The sequence below is a fragment of the Rhinolophus sinicus genome, chromosome 18, assembly GCF_057876585.1.
Source record: "Rhinolophus sinicus isolate RSI-liver-muscle chromosome 18, RSI-T2T, whole genome shotgun sequence".
Classification (NCBI taxonomy): domain Eukaryota; kingdom Metazoa; phylum Chordata; class Mammalia; order Chiroptera; family Rhinolophidae; genus Rhinolophus; species Rhinolophus sinicus.
In genome coordinates this window covers 84,465,064-84,486,102 of record NC_142518.1, presented here as the reverse complement: position 1 = coordinate 84,486,102, position 21,039 = coordinate 84,465,064, and the positions used below count along the sequence as shown (strand labels likewise).

At 37.6% G+C, this 21,039-nt stretch overlaps 1 protein-coding gene across 11 annotated transcripts in view; it reads right to left on the bottom strand.

Moving 5' to 3' along the window:
- Window positions 1-21,039, bottom strand: part of GRIA3 (glutamate ionotropic receptor AMPA type subunit 3) — a 568,173-nt gene that overhangs the window by 274,894 nt on the left and 272,240 nt on the right. The window lies entirely within an intron of this gene.

The following is a 21,039-nucleotide window of genomic DNA, read 5'->3' as shown; positions in this document are numbered from 1 at the left end:
ATCATCTAAAGGTGGGCAAATTGAGGGAGTGTGTGTGTGTGGGGGGGGGACGGAAAGAGGAAGTGCCGAGCTCCAGCTGTCTGCATTCTGGAGCTATATTAGTTGTGGGAGAGGGGGGAATTCAGACTACCAGTGTTCCCCTTGTGGCCCACAGTCCCACCTGAGGGATCCGCATATAACACGGCTGAATCCAACACTCACCGGCGGAGACCTCGAAGCAAAATGGGGGGAAGAAGGGTGAAAATGTTGGTTTAAGCCATTATTGCCAAGCAGAAGACAGAAGGCATAGGTACAGAGCCTAGCCAACTCTTCCCTACCCTCACAGAGCTCACTGCACACCCCCCTGCCCAGTGCTAGAAGCAGAATGGTAGCAGTGTCAGATCAAAAGAACAGAATATTTGCAATTCTGTGAAATGTGGCCCCACAACCAAGGACTCATGGCCCAAATAGTTCTGTCAAAGGGTAGGGAGCCTTGGGTGCAGGACTGGCTGTACTGATGGTTGCCTCCATTGCACAGAGATCCGTCTCACAACCCACACCACCCCTGTCCCGCCCTATCATGGTGGATCACTACAGGGGTAAAAACAGCCGCTGAAACACACAGGCACTGAAACTGGTTAAGGAAGGGCTTTGGAACTTCAGAAAATCTCCACATCCCCCCACAGAGTCAGTACCCTGACATACATCCAGGTGACCGGCTCAAAGAGGAGAAGCCCACCTTCCAAGGAATCCCCCATTGTGTGACAAGCCAGAACAGTGCAGAGAAAATATGATACTACAGTCTGAGGGAGAATAAAAGGCTGCAGTCAGAGAGAAATTAAAACATTCTACCAACACATTCGGGAAAGCAAAAGAAAGACAATTCCTATATATCTGCTACAGAAAACATTCCTGTAGATGCCTCGGAAGAGAAATAATAATTCTTTAATTGCCATGAATAACCAAGAATACAAGGCAGCTCAGAAAAAAAACCACCTGAAAACTCTTCAGAAAAGGAACTTAAAGACATGGAAGTATGAGACTTACATGACAGAGAATTCAAGATTACAGTTCTGAAAAACTCAGTGAGATGCAAGAAAACAGACAGGCAGTTTAATGAACCCAGAAACACAATCAAAGAACAAAATTAACACTTTACCAAAGAGATTGATATTAAAAACAACAACAGCAGCAACAAATAGAAGAAATGAAGAATGAAATAGCCAGCTTAAATAATAGAGCTGACCAGATGGAGGAAATAATCAGTAACATTGAAGACAGAAATCTATAAATGGCACAGATGAAAAAGAGATAGACTTGAGAGTTAAAAGTAATGAAAAAACCCTACAAGACCTTGTTTACTCCATCAGAAAGAGCAATATAAGAATAATGGGCATACCAGAAAGAGAAGAAAGGGAGAAGGGATCACAGAGTAAATTAAAACATATAGTCGATGAGAACTTCCCAAGAGTGTGGAAATAACTGGGTCCTTGAATCCAAAAAGCAAATAGAACACCTAGTTACCTCAATCCCAACAGGCCTTCTCCAAGGCACATTGTAGTGAGGCTGACAAAAATTAATGACAAGAAAGACTCCTCAAGGCAGCCAGGGAAAAGAAGACGGTAACCAACAAAGGAATACCCACTAGATTATCATCAGATTTTTCAGCAGAAAATCTACAACCCAGGAGGGAGTGTAACCAAATGTTCAAAATATTGAAAGAGAGAAACTTTGAACCAAGAATAATATCTACAGCAAAGATAACCTTTAGATATGAAGCAGGAATAAAGACCTTTCCAGACATACAGAAGCTGAGGGAATTTTCTAACACACGATCTGCGCTACAAACAAATGAGAAACAGAAACTCATAGACACAGACAATGGTTTGGTGGTTGCCAGAGGGTAAGGGGGGTGGGGGGTGGGGGGTTGGAGATGAGGGTAAGGGGGATCGAATATATGGTGATGGAAGGAGAACTGACTTTGGGTGATTAACACACAATGGGATTTATAGATGATGTAATACAGAATTGTATACCTGAAATCTATGTAATTTTACTAACAATTGTCACCCCAATAAATTTAATAAAATAAAATTAAAAAGAAAAAGAAAAAGAAAAACCATGTAACTTACCCCAAAACACACACACACACACACACACACACACACACACACACACACACACAAAGAGAGAATTCAATAGAAGGAATTAAAAACGAAATAACCAGCTTAGGTAGTAGAGTTGACCAGATGGAGGAAAGAATCAGTGACATCGAAGATAGAAACCTGGAAAATACACAGATGGAAGAAGAAAGAGACTTGAGACTTAAAAGAAATGAAAGAAATCTACAAGAACTTTCTGCCTCCATCAGACAGAGCAATATAAGAATAATGGGCATACCAGAAGGAGAAGAAAGAGAGAAGGGAATAGAGAATATATTCAAACAAATTGTCGATGAGAACTTCCCAAACTTGTGGACAGAGCTGGATCCTCTATTCCAAGAAGCAAATAGAACACCTAATTACCTCAGTCCCAACAGGCCTTCTCCAAGGCTCATTGTATTGAAGCTGTGTTAAATCAATGACAAAGAAAGAATCCTCAAGGCAGCCAGGGAAATGAAGATGGTAACATACAAAGGAAAGCCCATTAGATCATCATCAGATTTTTCAGCAGAAATTCTACAAGCCAGAAGGGAGTGGAACCAAATATTCAAACTATTGAAAGAGAGAAATTATGAGCCAAGAATAATATATCCAGCAAAGATATCCTTTAGATATGAAGGAGGAAAAAAGACCTATCCAGACATACAGAAGCTGAGGGAATTTTCTAATACACGACCTGCATTACAAGAAATACTAAAGGAGGCTATTCGACCACCATCAACAGGGACAATTTGTGGTAACCAAAACTCAAAAAGGGGGAGAGTAAAGGCCTGAACCGGAATATGGGAATGGAGAAAGTAAGCGTGCTGAAGAAAATGGAATACTCTAAATATCAAACTTTCTTTTACATAAACTTAAGGGTAACCACTCAAAATAAATCCAGAACTGAAATATATACTGAAATAAAAGAAGAAACAGAGGGAAACATCACAGAATACCACAACACAGAAATAATAGACAACAACAAAAAGGCAAAGAAACAATGGAGACACAGCCTAACCAGAAAACTAAAGATAGAATGACAGGAAATCCTCACATATCAATAATCACCCTAAATGTAAATGGAATGAACTCACCAATAAAAAGGCACAAAGTAGCAGGTTGGATCAAAAAACTAAACCCAACCATATGCTGCCTACAAGGGACAGATCTCAGCTACAAGGAGAAGCATAGACTCAAAGTGAAAGGGTGGAAATTGACACTCCAAGCAAATGGTACCCAGAGAAAATCAGGTGTAGCCATAATGATATCAGATGAAACAGACTTCAAGGTGAAAAAGATAACAAGAGACAAAGATGGACATTTCATAATGGTGAAGGGGACTATACAACAAGAAGACATAACAGTCATGAATATTTATGCCCCCAATCAGGGAGCACCGAAATATACCAAGCAACTACTAACAGAACTAAAGGGAGAAATTGACCAAAACACAAATATACTAGGGGACTTAAATACATCATTGACAGCTATGGATAGATCACCCAAACAGAAAATAAATACGAAATAGCAGCCCTAAATGACACATTAGATGAAATGGACATAATTGACATTTATAGAGCACTTCATCCTAAAACATCAGACTATACATTCTTTTCTAGTGTACACAGAACATTCACAAGGATGGACCATATGTTGGGACATAAAATCAGTCACAGCAAATTTAAGAAGATTGAAATCATACCAAGCATACTCTCTGATCAGAAGGCTTTGAAATTGGATATCAGCTGCAAAAAGAAAGCAGGAAAAAACACAAATACATGGAGATTAAACAACATACTTTTAAACAACGACTGGGTCAAAGAAGAAGTTAGAGGAGAGAGCAAAAGATACATAGAAACATATGACAATGAAAATACATCCTACCAAAATTTTTGGGATGCAGCGAAAGCAGTTTTAAGAGGGAAATTTATCTCATTACATACAGGCCTATCTCAAGAAACAAGAAAACTCCCAAATAAATAACCTCATATTACACCTTAAAGAACTAGAAAAAGAAGAACAAGTAAAACCCAAGGTCAGCAGAAGAAAGGAAATAACAAAAATTAGAGCAGAACTAAATGAAATAGAGAACAAAAAGACAATAGAAAAAATTAATGTGACAAAGAGGTGGTTCTTTGAAAAGATTAACAAAATTGACAAACCCTTGGCTAGACTTACTAAGATAAAAAGAGAGAAGACACTGATTAACAAAATCAGAAATGAAAAAGGGGACGTTATCAAGGACACCACAGAAATGCAAAGGATCATACAAGAATACTAAAGGACTATATGCCACCAAATTCAATAACCTGGAAGAAATGGAGAAGTTCTTAGAAACATAGCCTTCCAATGCTGAACCATGAAGAACTGGAAAATCTAATCAGACCGATCACCAGTAACGAAATTGAATCAGTCATCCAAAACCTTCCCAAAAGCAAAAGTCCGGGACCAGATGGCTTCACTAGTGAATTCTACCAAACCTTCAAAGAGGATCTAATACCAATCCTGCTCAAACTCATCCAAAAAATTGAAGAAGAGACAGTACTGCCTAACTCATTTTATGAGGCCAACATTACCCTGATACCAATACCTGGTAAATACATCACAAAAAAAGAAAACTACAGACCACTATCTCTGATGAATACCAATGCAAAAATCCTATATAAAATTCCAACAAATCGAATACAACAATGCATTAAAAAGATTATTCATCACGACCAAGAGAGGTTCATCCCCAGGCACAAGGATGGTTCAACATCCGCAAATCCATCAATGTGATACATCACATAAACAAAATAAAGGACAAAAGTCATATGATTATATCAATTGATGCAGAAAAATCATTTGACAAGATACAACATCCATTTATGATTAAAACACTTTATAAAATAGGTATAGAAGGAAAGTACCTTAACATAATAAAGGCCATATATGACAAGCCCTCTGCTAGTCTCATAATTAATGTGAAAAAGTGAAGCCCTTTGCTCTATGTTCAGGAACACGACAGGGCTGTCCCCTATCACCTCTGCTTTTCAACATAGTGTTGGAAGTCTTTGCCAGAGCAATCAGGCAAGAGAAAGAAATAAAAGGCATCCAAATGGGAATGAAGAAGTCAAATTGTCACTCTTTGCAGATGACTTGATGCTGTATATAGAAAACCCTAAAGACTCCACCAAAAAGCTATCAGAAACAATCAACGAATACAGTAAAGTTGCTGGCTACAAAATCAATGTATAAAAGTCCATTGCTTTCCTATATACTAACAATGAAATCTCAGAAAAAGAAATACAAAAAACAATTCCTTTTGCAATTGCAGCAAAAAGAATAAAACACCTAGGAATAAACTTAACCAAGGATGCGTAAGACCTATATGCTGAAAACTATAAGACATTTTTGAAAGAAATTGAAGAAGACACAAAGAAATGGAAAGACATTCCGTGCTCATGGATTGGAAGAATCAACATAGTTAAAATGGCCATATTACCCAAAGCAATATACAGATTCAATGCAATCCGCATGAAAATCCCAATGGCATATTTTAAAGAAATAGAACAAAAAATCATCAGATTTGTTTGGAACCACAAAAGACCCCGAATAGCCAAAGCAATCTTAACAAAAAAGAACAATAATGGAGGTATCACACTTCCTGACTTTGGCTGTACTACAGGGCTACAATAATCAAAACAGCATGGTATTGGCAGAAATACAGGCACATAAACCAATGGAATAGAATTGAGAACCCAGAAATAAAACCACATAAATATGGACAGATAATTTTTGAGAAAGAAGCTAAAAACATACAATGGAGCAAAGACAGCCTCTTCAATAAATGGTGCTGGGAGAATTGGATAGCCACGTGCAAAAGAATGAAACTGGACTGTTATTTGTCACCATGTACCAAAGTTAATTCAAAATGGATCAAAGACTTAAGCATAAGACCTGACACAATAAACTGCATAGAAGAAAACATAGGTACTAAACTTATGGACCTTGGGTTCAAAGAGCATTTTATGAACTTGACTCCAAAGGCAATGGAAGTAAAAGCTAAAATAAACGAATGGGACTATATGAAACTTAAAAGCTTCTGCACAGCAAAAGAAACCATTGACAAAATAAAGAGGCCACCAACTGAATGGGAGAAGATTTTTGCTAACAGTGCCTCCGATAAGGGGCTAGTATCCAGAATATACAAGGAACTCATGCAACTCAACAATAAAAAAACAAACAACCCAATTGAAAAATGGGCAGAGGACTTGAAGAGACATTTCTCCAAAGGGGACATACAAATGGCAAATAGACATATGAAAAAATGCTCAACATCACTAATCATCAGAGAAATGCAAATCAAAACCACAATGAGATATCACCTCACCTCAGTCAGATTGGCTATCATCAACAGACAAATAGTAACAAGTGTTGGAGAGGCTGTGGAGAAAAAGGAACCCTCATAGACTGTTGGTGGGAATGCAGATTGGTGCAGCCGTTATGGAAGGCAGTGTGGAGGTTCCTCAAAAAATTATGAGTAGAATTGCCATATGACCCAGCAATCCCTCCCCTGGGTATCTACCCAAAAAATCTGAAAACATTTAGAGATAAAGACACGTGTGCTCCAATGTTCATTGCAGCTTTGTTTACGGTGGCCAAGACATGGAAACAACCAAAATGTCCTTCGAGAGATGAATGGATAAAGAAGTTGTGGTATATATACACAATGGAATACTATTCGGAGGTAAGAAAAGATGATATAGGAACATTTGTGACAACATGGAAATGTATGTAATTTTACTAACAATTGTCACCCCAATAAATTTAATAAAATATAATTTAAAAAGAAGAAAAAAAGGCAAAGAAACAATGGAGACACTGTCTTACCAGAAAACCAGAGATAGAATGATAGGTAATTTTCATGTCAACAATCACCCTAAATGTAAATGGACTGAACTTGCCAAAAAAAAATACAACCTAAAATCTACCATATGCTGCCACCAAGAGACACATCTCAGCTACAAGGACAAATACAGACTCAAAGTGAAAGGGTGCAAAATGATATTCCAAGTGAACGGTATTCAGGGAAAATCAGGTGTACCTATACTGATATCAGATAAAACAGACATCAGAATAAAAAAAGGTAACAACACACAAAGATGGACATTACATAATGTTAAAAGGGACTATACAATAAGAAGACATAAGTGTTATCAATATTTGTGTCCCCCAATCAGGGGCAACAAAATATACAATGCAACTACTAACAGAATGAAAGGGAGAAATTGACCAAAACACAATTACAGCGGGGACCAAAATACATCATTGACAGTTATAGAAAGATCATCCAAACAGAAAATAAAGACAGAAAGAGCAGCCCTAAATGACACATTAGATGAAATGGACATAATTGGTGTTTATAGAGCACTTCATCCTAGAACATCAGATTATACATTCTTTGCTAGTATACATGGAACATACACAAGCATAGACCATATATTGGGACATAATACTAGCCTCAGCAAAGTTAAGATCAAAATCATACCAAGCATGTCCTCTAATAACAAGGCTTTGGAATTCGATATCAACTGCAAAAAAGAAAGCAGGAATAAAACACAAATATATGGAGATTTAAAAACATACTTTTAAAGAATGACTGGGTCAAAGAGAAATACACGAGAGATCAAAAGATACATAGAAACAAATGACAATGAAAATAAATGCTACCAAAATTTTTGGGATGCAGTGAAAGCAGTTCTAGCAGGGAAATTTATATCATTACAGATCTATTTCAAGAAAGAAGAAAAATCCCAGATAAATAACCTCACGTTACACATTAAAGAACTAGAAAAAGAAGAACAAATGAAACCCAAAGTCAGCAGAAAGAAGGAAATAATAGAAATTAGAGCAGAACTAAATGAAATAGAGAACAAAAAACACTTGAAAAAATTAATGCAACAAATAGCTGGTTCTCTGAAAAATTAATAAAATTGAGAAATCTTTGGTAAACTCACAATGATAAAAAGAGAAAAGAAACAAATAAACTCAGAAATGAAAGAGGGGCAGTTATCACAGATGCCACAGAAATACAGAAGGTCATCCAAGAATACTGTGAAGGATTATATGCCACCAAAATGCAATAACCTAGATGAAATGGATATAGTCTTAGAAACATATATCCTTTCTAGGCTGAAGAACAAAGATTGAAAAATCTAAATAGAGCAATCACCAGTAAGGAAATTGAATCAAGCATCTGAAACCTTCCCAAAAGCAAAAGTCCAGGACCAGAAGGCTTCACTGGTGTATTCTGCCAAACATTCAAAAACTATATAATAACTGTCATACTCAAACTCTTCCAAAAAATTAAAGAAGAGACAATACTCCCGAAGTTATTTTATGATGCCAACATTACCCTGATACCAAAACCAGGCAAGGAAAACACACACAAAAAAAATTACAGACCAATATCTATGATGAATACACATGTAAAAATCCTAAAGTAAATTCTAGCAAATTGAGTACAACAACGCATTAAAGAGATTATACATCACCACCAAGTAGGCTTCATCCCAGGGGTACAAAGGTGGTTCAACAGATGCACAATGAACAATGTGATACACCACCAAAACAAAATAATGGACAAAAATAATTTGATTATATTAATAGATGCACAAAAAGTGTTTGACAAGATACAACATCCATTTATGATGAAAACACTTAATAAAATGGGTATAGAAGGAAAATACCTTAACATAATAAAGGCCAGGTATGACAAACACTCAGCTACTATTACAATTAATTGTGAGAAACTGAAGTCCTTTGTTCTATGCTCAGGAACACAACAGGGCTGTCCCCTATAATCTATTCTTTTCAACATAGTATTGGAAGTACTAGCCAGAACAATGAGGCAAGAGAAATAAATAAATGGCATCCGATTTGGGAATGAAGAACTTAAATTGTCACTTTTTGCAGATGACATGATGCTATATATAGAAAACCCTAGAGACTCCAACAAAAAGCTGTTAGAAACTATCAACAACTATAGTAAAGCTGCCAGCTACAAAATCAACACACAAAAGTCCATTGTATTCCTATCCAATGAAATCTCAGGAAAAGAAATAAATAGAAAAATTCCTTTTGCAATTGAAACAAAAAGAAGAAAATACCTAGGAATAAAGTTAATCAAATTTGTGAAAGACTTATGCTGAGAACTATAAGACATTTTTAAAAGAAATTGAAGAAGACACAAAGAATGGAAAGATATTCCGTGCTCATGGATTGGAAGAATCAACATAGTTAAAATGGCCGTATTACCCAAAGCAATATACAGATTTAATGCAATCCCCATCAAAATCCCAATGGCATTTTTTAAAGAAATAGAACAAAAAATCGTCAGATTTGTATGGAACCACAAAAGACCCTGAATAGTCAAAGCAATATTAAGAAAAAAGAACAGTACTGGAGGTATCACACTCCCTGACTTTGGCTTGTACTACAGGGCAACAATAATCAAAACAGCATGGTATTGGCAGAAACACAGACACACAGACCAACGGAATAGAACTGAGAACCCAGAAATAAACCCACATAAATATGGAAAGATAATTTTTGACAAAGAAGTCAAAAACATACAATGGAGAAAAGACAGCCTCTTAAATAAATGTTGCTGGGACAATCGGAAAGCCATGTGCAAAACAATCAAACTAGACACCTATCTGTCACCATGTAACAATATTAATTCAAAATGGACCAAAGACCCTAGCATAAGACCTGAGACAATAAACTGCATAGAAGAAAACATAGGTACTAAACTTATGGACTTTGATTTCAAAGAGGATTTTATAAATTTGACTTGAAAAGCAAGGGAAGAAAAAAATTAAAATAACTGAACGGGACTATATCAAACTTAAAATCTTCTGAACAGAGAAAAAACAATCAACAAAATAAAGAGGCAACCAACTGAATGGGAGAAGATTTTTGCAAGCAGTGCCTCTGGTAAGGGGCTAATATCCAAAATATGCAAGGAACTCAGACAACTCAACAACAACAGAAAAACAACCCAATTGAAAAATGGGCAGAGGACCTGAAGAGACATTTCTCCAAGGAGGACATTCAAATGGCAAATAGACATATGAAAAAATGCTCAACATCACTAATCATCACCGAAATGCAAATAAAAACCACAATGAGATATTACCTCTCCCCAGTTAGAATGGCTATCATCAACAAGACAAATAGTAAGAAGTTTTAGAGAGGCTGTGGAGAAAAAGGAGCCCTCATACACTGTTGGTGGACATGCAGACTGGTGCAGCCGTTATGCAAGGCAGTGTGGAGGTTCCTCAAAAAATTACTAATAGAATTACCAAACGACACAGCAATCCCTCTCCTGGGTATCTACCCAAAAAATCTGAAAAGATTTATCCATGAAGACATGTGTGCTCCAATGTTCACTACAGCTTTATTTATGGTGGTGAAGAAATGGGAACAACCAAAATGTCCTCCGATAGATGAATGGATAAAGAAGTTGTGGTGTATATACACAATGGAATAGTATTTGGCAGTAAGAAAAGATGAAATAATACAGTTTGTGACAACATGGATAGATCTTGAGATTATAATGCTAAGTGAAATAAGTCAGATAGAAAAAGTAGAGAACCATATGATTTCACTGATACGTGTTATATAAAACTGAAAATGACAGAAGAAGACAAACAAATGAGGGAACAAAAACTCATAGACATAGACAATAGTTTAAGGGTTACCAGAGGTTAAGGAGGGAGGGGGGCTCTAGATGAGGGTAAACCATGTCTAATATGTGGTGATGGAAAGAGAACTAACTCTGGGTGGTGAACACATAATGTGAGATATAGATAATGTAATACAGAATTGTACACCCGAAATCCATGTAACTTTACTAACAATTGTCACCCCAATAAACTTTAATTAAAAAGAAACAAAAAACTATCCTAGGTGGGGCCAGATGCCTCAGTTGTTTAGAGCACAAGCTCTGAACAATAGGGTTGCTGGTTTGATTCCCACATGGGCCACTGAGCTGCGCTGTCCAAAACTAGATTGAACACACTGAGCTGCTGCTGAGCTTGGCAGTTGGGGGGTGGGTAGAGGGGGCTTGGATTGCTCAGTTGGTCAGCTGTCAGCAACAAGGTTGCTGGTTCAATTCCCACCTGGGATGTTGGGCTGCACCCCCTCAAACTAAGATTGAAAATGGCGACTGAACTTGGAGCTGAACTGTGCTATCCACAACTAGATTAAAGGACAACTTGGAGCTGATGGACCCTGGAGAAACACACTGTTCCCCAATTTCCCCAATTAAAAAAAATTAAAAAAAGAATAGAGGGTCCGGCCCGATCGTTAAGGTGTTTAGAGCTCCATGCTCCTAACTCCAAAGGCTGCCACTTCGATTCCCACATGGGCCAGTGGGCTCTCAACCACAATGTTGCCAATTCGATTCCTCGAGTCCCACAAGGGATGGTGGGCAGCATCCCCTGCAACTAAGATTGAACACGGCACCTTGAGCTGAGCTGCCTCTGGTCTCCTGGATGGCTCAGTTGGTTGGAGCACGTCTTCTCAACAACAAGGTTGCCAGTTCCATTCCTCGACTCCCACAAGGGATGGTGGACTGTGCCCCCTGCAACTAGCAACGGCAACTGGACTTGGAGCTGAGCTGCGCTCTCCACAACTAAGACTGAAAGGACAACAACTTGAAGCTGAACGGCACCCTCCACAACTAAGATTGAAAGGACAACAACTTGACTTGGAAAAAAAAGGCCTGGAAGTGCAAACTATTCCCCAGTAAAGTTCTGTTCCCCTTCCCCAATAAAAATCTTAAAAAAAAAAGAATAGGAAAAACAAATAGAACAGAAAACTGTGGGGGAGATGTAAATAAAAATAATTTTAAAAAACTATTCTAGATTTGACTTGTCACTAATTCAGAATGGGTTCACCTACATATAACTTCAGCTGGTGACATTTTACTTTCTTCCAGTTTACTCTCTTTGTAATGAGTTCTTTCTAATGCTGACACTCTTTCTAGTCTAGTTAAGCTCATTTGCTCTGGTACTATCCTTAGGCATGCAGGACAGTTGATCAGTGTCCTCTTTATGATTACCCTTCATACTTGAGGATGGTGATTCAACTGCCTCTTGGCTCTCTTTTACAAGGCTAAATAACCTTGACTAATTTAGACTTTCCTCGAAGGCCCTATTTTCTAATGCTTTAATCCTTTTTCTTGCTGCTCCTCTTTGGATCCTCTCCAATTGCCTTGCAATTCTTTAAAATGGTAACCTGATGAACGAGCATAATCTAGGGTTTGGCATTCACTAAATATTTGATAAATGATTTCGAAATTAAGAAATGTGGTTTAGTGTAGGAGTAACAGCATTGGACTTGGAGTCAGAAGAGTTGAATTTTGTAAGGACAAAACTCTGCCACTTACTGGGATTGAGCAGAGAGCCACATTTGGACAAATCATCTAAATGTCTCTAATCATCAATTTATCACCTGTAAATCTGGAATAATCACATCTGCCCTGTATGCCTCCCACAGTGAGGCTCAAATGAGATAATCTATGTGAAAACACTTTTTTTTTTTAGCATCAAAACACTATACAAATACTATGTGTAGGGCACCTTTCTAAATGCTTGACATATATCAAGTTATTAAGGTACATTCCCATTTTGCAACCAGGAAATGGAGGCAAAGAGATTTAAGTAACTTGCCTCAGGCCACACAGTTACTAAGTGACAGAATCCATGCAGACTGTGTCCAGAGTGCATTCTCTGAAACTCTATGCTGTGCTGTCTCTCTAAATAAATATTAAACATCCAACAGAACCATTCATTTTATAGGGCCTGACCTTCAAAAGCAGTTCACAGGTATATGGTACTGTGATGGAAGATCTATTCAGTCATGGGTAGATAACTCTAGAGGTAACCTTTTCTTTTATTTTTTTTCTTTCTCTTTTTATTAAAATTGATTGGGATGACAGTGGTTAACAAAACTACGTAGGTTTCAAGTGCACAATTCTATAATACATTATTTATGTATTGCATTATGTGTTCACCACCCAGAGTCTGTTCTCTTCCATCACCTTATATTTGACCCCCTTTACCCTCTTCTACCACTCCCCCTCTCTCCTTACCCTCTGGCAACCACTAAATTGTTGTCTGTGTCTATTAATTTTTGTTCCTTTATTTGTTTCTCTTGCTCCTTTGTTACTTTCAGTTTTATATCCCACACATGAGTGAAGTCACATGGTTCTCGACTTTTTCTGTCTGACTTATTTCACTTAGAATAATAATCTCAAGATCAATCCCTGTTGTCACAAATAGCAGTATTTCAACTTTTCTTATGGCAGTCACTATGGAAAACAGTATGGAGCTTCCTCAAAAATTAAGAATAGAATTACCATATGACCCAGCAACCCCTCCCATGGGTGTCTACCCTCAAAATCTGAAAATATTTATCCATAAAGATATACGAGTCCTAACAATTAAGTTTGCTAACTTGTTGCAACGATGTTGCTAACCTTTTTTGATATCAGAAGGATTATTCATTATGAATTTGTACCAACTGGACAAACAGTTAACCAAATTTACTATTTGGAAGTGCTGAAAAGGCTGCGTGAAAAAGTTAGACCTCCTGAACTTTTCGCGAACAATTCATGGATTTTGTATCACGACAATTCACCAGCTCACATGGCACTGTCTGTGAGGGAGTTTTTAGCCAGTAAACAAATAACTGTATTGGAACACCCTCCCTACTCACCTGATCTTGTTCCCAATGACTTCTTTCTTTACCTGAAGATAAATGAAATATTGAAAGAAAGACATTTTGGTGACATTCAGAACATCGAGGGTAATATGACGACAGCTCCGACGGTCATTCCAAAAAAAGAATTCCAAAATTTCTTTAAAGGGTGCACTAGGCACTGGCATCGGTGCATAGCTTCCCAAGAGGAGAACTTCAAAGTTGATCATAGTGATATTCAGCAATCAGATATGTAGCATTTCTTCTAGAATGTGTTCATGAACTTAATTGTCTGACCTCACATGTACTCCAGTGTTCATTGCAACATAATTTACGGTGGCCAAGATATGGAAACAATCAAAGTGTCCCATCATAGATGATTGGATAAAGAAGATGTGGTATATATACACAATTGAGAGGTAACCTTTTCAAAAATTAATATTTAGTCTGGTCATTGAATTAAGGCAGCTGTTTACCAGCAGGGAGGGCCTCATGAATACAATACAGTAATAGGAAGGCTATATCACGTCAGATTAGTGCATCATTCATCCTAGTACACATACTTCTTCCAGTAGAAGCTGCTTTTAATTCTTCGATTCAGGATCCACATTTTCTAAATATTGTCTTTGAGCTCTGACAACTCTTAATTCTTTCATCTGTCTCTAGCTCTGTCCTTTAATATGTTAATTATTGTAGCTGTAAATTTAGAATATTTTATAGATTAGCTATTAAGGAGAAATATTAAAGACAGATTAGTACCTCACCAAGTTTTTTTTTTTTTTTTTTTTTTACCTACTGCACTCTGAAGTGTTGAAAGAGGTAAAAAAGAACTTTGAAGCTTCTGATCAAGACGGCAGAGCTTCTCGGCAAGATGTTCTTGCCTCTTCCAACAACCACATCAAAATTGCAATTAAAGTACAGCACAACCATTATTGAAAATCACCTGAACTCTAGCTGAACAGAAGTCCTATAAATAAGGACAGAAGAAGTCTCATTGAAACTGTGAGGTGGGGCAGAGATGAGGAATTGTCTGGTCCCACACCCATGTGTGGTGGTTAAAAATGGTGAGGGATATTGGCTGTGGAGATTCCCTCTCAGAGGAACAAGGCACTCCAATCCCACACCAGCATTTCCAGTCCAGGGTTCCAGTGCCATGAAGAGAAGTGCACACACCTTCTCACTGTGAAACCCAGTAGATATTGTGGCTAAGTGCGACACAGCACGGCTGGAGTCCCAGGTATTCCTTTTAAAGGGCACACACATGGACTTACTTGCTGCTAGACTCACTCCAGGGACATATGAGGAAGAACTGAATTGTTTGGCTGCAAGGTGAGGGCTGGAGGGGCAGCTTTATCCTAGACAGAAGTTCTGGCAGAAGCCACTGCTCCTTTGTAGAGCCCTTGCCTCTCCCAGCATACAGACTTAGGTGGGTGCCATACCTGTGTCTCCATCAACTTGGCTAACACTGGTAACCCTGCCCTAGTGATTCCCTAAGACCCCATTCCACCCAACTTTTGGCCCACGAGGCCACTTCTAGTGACTTTTCCATACAAATGGCCTATCTTGGCTCATGCTGCAGACTTGCCTAAAATCTCTCAATGGTTCACAAAGCACAAACAAGCAGCATCTGGCCTTTGCATGCCCTGTACCACTTGCTATGCAGCCTCAACCCTGGCATTGGTGACAGCTGGCCTGGGTTCATAGCTTAGCCTCTCCCAGGCACATCCAAGCCCAGCACAAGTGATAACCATCTGCAGATCGCTTTGTAGCTCAAGTGGCCCTGGCAGGGATTCCCCCCCCCAGACTGCACCAGAGCCCCTCTCAAGTGGCTCCATAACCAACACACCCAGAGGCCACTTCAGGCCACAACAGAGCAGCACCATATTATCCTCAGAAGTGGAACACCCAAAAGGTGATCTCGAAGTACATGAGGGAAATTCTGCTCCATGAGGTCAGCCCAAGCACAGCAGTTCATACAATATGGTCATAGCCAATCCTCAAAGCCAGTTAGCCTGAAGGCAAATCCCACCCACTGAAGTGCAAACAGTAATCAAGGCTCAACTACAGCAGGAGGGCCCACACAACCCACATAAAGGACACACCTGGAGCACCAAGCTCAGGTGAATATGGATACCATGCCACTGGGACACACAGGACACCTACTACATAAGGACACTCTACCAAGACCGGAAGACATATCAGCTCTCCATAATATGTAGAAACAAACACAAGGAGGCAGCCAAAATGGGGAAACAAAGAATCATTTCCCAAATAAAAGAACAGAACAATGCTCCAGAAAAAGAACTAAACAAAATGGAGACAAGCAATCTACCAGACACAGAGTTCAAACACTGGTTATAAGGATGCTCACTGATATCAGGGAGAACTTCAAGAAAGAGACAGGAAACATAAAAATGGAGATAGAAAATATAAAAAGAACCAGTCAGAAATGAAGGATACAATAACTGAAATAAAGAATATATCAGAGGGAATGAAGAGTAGACTAGATGAAGTAGAGCTTCAAATCAGTGGTTTGGAAGACATGGTAGAAGAAAACACTGAATTGGAACAACAAAAAGAAAAAAAAGTAAAAAAATGAAGATAATTTAAGGGACCTCAAGGACAACATCAAGCATACCAACATTTGTATCATAGGGATACCACAAGAAGAAGAGAGAGCACAAGGAATTGAAAACCTATTTGAAGAAATAATGATGGAAAAGTAACCTAACTTGGTGGAGGAAATAGACATAGAAGCCCAGGAAGCACAGAGAGTCCCAAACAAGATGGATCCAAAAAGGCCTACATTAAGACACATCATAATTAAAATGCCAGAAGTTAAAGAGAAAGAGAGAATCTTAAAAGCAGCAAGATAAAAGCAGTTAGTTGCCTGTAAGGGAGGTCCCATAAGACCATCAGCTGATTTCTCAACAGAAACTTTGCAGGCCAGAATGGATTGGCATGAAATATTCCAAGTGATGAAAAGCAAGGATGTACAACCAAGATTACTCTACCCAGCAGGGCTGTCATTTAAAATTGATGTACACCTGAAACCTATATAACTTTACTAACCACTGTCACCCCAATAAACTATAATTAAAAAAAGAAAAAAAAATGAAGGTGAGGTAAAGAGCTTTCCAGATAAGAAAAAGCTAAAGGAGTTCATCACAACCAAACCAGTGTTATAAATGTTAAAGGGACTTCTTTAAGAAGAAGAAGAAAAATATATGAAAAACATGAATAATTCAATGGCAATAATACGTATCTATCAACAATTACTTTAAATATAAATGAATTAAATATTCCAATCAAAAGACATAGTGTAGCTGAATAGATAAGAAAACAAGACTCTTACACATGCTGCCTATAAGAGACCCACTACAGATCAAAAGACACACAGCCTGAAAGGAAAGGAATAGAAAAAATTATTTCATGAAAATGGAAACAAATAAACAAAAAGCTGGGGTAGTAAAACTTATACCAGATAAAATAGACTTTAAAACAAAGGCTATCACAAGAGCAAAAGAGGACCCAGTAATTCCACTTCTGGGCATTTATCCATAGAAACCCAGAACACTAATTTGAAAAGACATATGCATCCATATGTTTATTGCAACATTACTTGCAGTAGCCAAGATATGCAAGCAACCTAAGTATCATTCAGTAGATAAATGGATAAAGAAGTAGTGGTACCTATATACAATGGAATATTAGCTATACAAAAAGAATGAAATCTTGCCATTTGCAGCAACATGGATGGACCTAGAGGATATTATGCTAAGTGAAATAAGTCAGATAGTGAAGAACAAATACCATATGATTTCACCTATGTGTGGAATCTAAAGAACAAAATAAATGAACAAACAAAACGGAAACAAACTCATAGACACAGAGAACACTTTGAGTGTTGCCAGATGGGAGGGTGGGTTGGGGAGATGGTGAAAATGGTGAAGTGATTAAGAAGTACAAACTGGTAGTAAAAAAATAGTTATGGGGGTGTGAAATACAGCATAAGGAAAATAGTCAACAATATTGTAATAACTATGTATGGTTTCAGATGGGTACTATGTAGATTTACTGGGTTGACCACTTTGTAAGTTATATAAATGTTTAATCACCATGTTGTGCACCTTAAAGTAATATAATATTGTATGTCAATTGTAATTTAAAAATAAAATGTTATTTAAACATTCACAGGGAAATTTAGAATCTGTATCATGAAATGAGGAAGTTATGCTATATACTGTATTGATGATTTGCTTGTATTTGATAACTTACACAACATTAAGATCTTTTCATTAACATCCATTGAATATAGTGTACAATATGAACTTAGTTTATGGCAAAATATGATGTATAATGAATAGGGTTGTAGTGGTATAACAGGCTCATCTACCTCAAGTAGTGGCATTAAATGTCATTTTGTGGGAGACGATAGAAGTTTCCTTCTGTGAAAATAACTTCAAAAAAAGTTGAAAACACCTTTGGAGAATGTGGGTATCTTTTGGGAGAACAATACTGATTGAGTTATCTTCCAACCCAGGATCTATATAGTGAATTATGATAAGTTTGCCAAGAATGTTTAGGAACAAATGAAAAAAAAACGGTGTCTGTATCTTAGTATAAAATTCATTTTAAAAAATGTTTTCTTTAAAGAAATATCACCTTGAATTTGTTACTTAATTAAAAAAATTGTTTTATGAGAAATCTACTCTTATAGAAAAAAAAAAAGGCAAATTCCTGATAGCATTTCAATAGGCTTGAGCAGAAAGCCACCATCTAAAACCTTTGAGAAAATGTGTGCTTTAATAATCATGTCATGAAGCTGCAGATACTATTTTGCCTCTGGATGGAAGCATAACAAAATTACAGTGACACTTATTGAAATGTGCTTGTTCAATATTCATCTATCCATTCATCCACCCATCCATCTATCCATCCAACACTATTAGCCAGATACTCTGTTGGACACTGCAGATACAACAATGAACAAGACAAACATGGCCCTTATCTCAAAGTACTTATGGCCTAGTAGAAATTCCTTAAATGGTAGAAAACAATCATAAGTTGATAGTTTTGTGACAATTTCTTCAAAGGAAAAAAAAATAAGTGAAATCAACTATCTGGCCTTACCTGGATGTTGCTAAAACTTTTCTTTGAACAATGTTCCATGAAAATTGGGAGAGAAAGTATTTTGAGGGGTAACGTGAGTGTGCATATAGAGGAAAGGAAGATAGAAAGTGAGATATGGAAAGAGAGAACAGGGTTTTTGAATGTCAGTTTAATTTTCCTGAAAGTGGTTATTAATAACGATTATATTTTTTCTATAACATTTTATGCCTTTCAAAGCAATTAAAGCAACCATATTAGGTAGAGCAAATTTTGTTTCCCCATTACGTAGATGAGACAACTGAGGCACAGATATTTAGATATTAATATTTAAGTGCCCAAGATCCTACAGCTATATAGGAGTCAGAGTTCTATCCACTTCTTTTTCTTTTACATTATGCTGAAAAATTTCAGACTCCACTACAAGGTCCTATAAAACCCAAAAGATTTAACAGAATGTAAGATATTCAAGAAACCGAAGTCACTAGTACAAAAGAAAGAAAACAAAGTACAACAAAGAGGATGTTCCTTTGCTCTAGACTACTAAGTAGGTCACCCACTAAAAGGCTATTTTGGTATTAAATTTTAGAGGGCGTTTAGTACATACACCAATATCACTGACCTGATTCTTCACTTTCAAGATCTAAGAAAATGAAAGGCAGGTTTTTTGTTTGTTTGTTTGTTTGTTTTTGTTTTGTTTTGTTTTGAAAGGGAGAGGTGTATCATTTGGATAGCTCAAGAGAATATTAGTTGGAAAATTAGATTAAGTCAAACTAATGCTCTAGATTTTCTGTGAGGTGTAATTCACTAGACGTGATGCTAGTGAAGGACAGCTTTGTACCTGTATAATGCAGAGTCAGTGATTTTTCTTTCTTCCTTTCTCTCTCTCTCTCTCTCTCTCTCTCTCTCTCTCTCTCTCTCTCTCTCTCTGTCTCGTTCCTTCCTTCCTTCCTTCCTTCAATCTCTCTCTCTCTCCTCCCTCCTTTCCTTTCCTTTCCTTTCCTTTCCTTTCCTTTCCTTTCCTTTCCTTTCCTTTCCTTTCCTTCCCTTCCCTTCCCTTCCCTTCCCTTCCCTTCCCTTCCCTTCCCTTCCCTTCCCTTCCCTTCCCTTCCCTTCCCTTCCCTTCCCTTCCCTTCCCTTCCCTTTCCATTTTTGTCTCTCCCTCCTTCCATTCCCTCTTTTCCTCCCTCCCTCTCCTTCTCTATCCTCTCCTTCCTTCTCTTCCCTTCCCTTTTCTTACCTTTTTTGTTTTTTTAATTCTCTTCTTATGGAAACATATCTGACAAATTGTTAATATTTAATTTGCTATAAAACAGCTCTCCCAGGCAATGACAGCTCATGATAATTTTAAAATCTGAAGCTGTTTTGCCCCCCAGGTACACTAAAATCAAATTAGAATGTAAATGTTTCCCTTATAGTTTTGTTTATGGCAGCAAAGGCACTTTGTTATTAACTGGCAATGAAACTACTAAGGAAAATAGTAAACTTCCACCACATTTCAATGTGACTCTACTCCAGACAGAGTATCCGTTTGGCTTAGGGTGAAAAATTTCTACTAATACTTTTTAATCTTAAATGTAAATATCTAAGCTTAATAATAAATACATTTTGGCCCATTGAATCATATCCCCTCCCAGTGTAAATCTTTTCCCCTTGGTTCACATTTTAAAAGCCATGAACATTTTTACTCATATGTCATCTTAAAAAATGGGTTTAAATTACACACACATATCTCCTCCCCAACCCCTTCCTCTCTCTTTCACCACAGGGATATTCTGCAAAAATATCCACAATTTTCAAACCCATTGAGGACTGCCCTGACATTCTGTAACAAAGCCCATAAAATAGAAATGCTACCCTTCTGCCCTGCCCCATCCCTTGTCTCTTCCCTGCTTGGAAGAAGGAATGGGAAAGGAAGGGGATTACTTTGAAAGAGTCAGCTATCTGTGAAACAGGTGTGGAAGAGTGTTTATCTGATAGGTAGCATTAAATTGCAGAGACCTGAAGATTAATCATGGCAATGTAATTTTCAAGAGCTTAGATTTTATTTCTTTTT